This window comes from Penaeus monodon, chromosome 22 (assembly GCF_015228065.2).
Source record: "Penaeus monodon isolate SGIC_2016 chromosome 22, NSTDA_Pmon_1, whole genome shotgun sequence".
Taxonomy (NCBI): Eukaryota; Metazoa; Arthropoda; class Malacostraca; order Decapoda; family Penaeidae; genus Penaeus; species Penaeus monodon.
In genome coordinates, this window is record NC_051407.1 from 22,157,445 (window position 1) to 22,158,047 (window position 603).

The following is a 603-nucleotide window of genomic DNA, read 5'->3' on the forward strand; positions in this document are numbered from 1 at the left end:
TCCTCAAAAATAAGCAACTGCCAATTATACTTGAAGGAAATATATTCTATAAAATTATTGTTACAACAGTGTAACATTTATTACTAAGTATTTTTGAAAAGGAAAGTATTTCAATGTTAAAAATGACCAAAGTTATTCTTAGACTGGTGTTTTCATGGTCTTTACCCCCTCCTAGATGCTAAAATCATTTAATCTTATTCTCTCCATGTATTTTTGCACTATCATGACAACTACACACATTGCTGTGCTCCCAACTAAGTTACGCAAATGATAATTATTACTAAAATTTATGGGCAACTTAAACAGTGATATAAAAATTTCCACAAGTTCAAAATTTATTACTCTCTGCCCTCTATATTAAGAGGAGACATACATTTCCCATACTGTTAAAAAGAATCCTGTCAGTCACTGGATGAAGGAGGCACAGCAGTACATTTGCTCAGGTAAGGATGCACATGGACATGACCACACTGTTTCTACCATGGACAGACATTACAAGTTTCCTTTGGTGAGACTTAAGAATCTAATTCATTGAAAACAACACAAAATGCTACATTAGTTCAGTCAGGTCCCATTTGTCATTACTGTACAAAAAAGTAACCC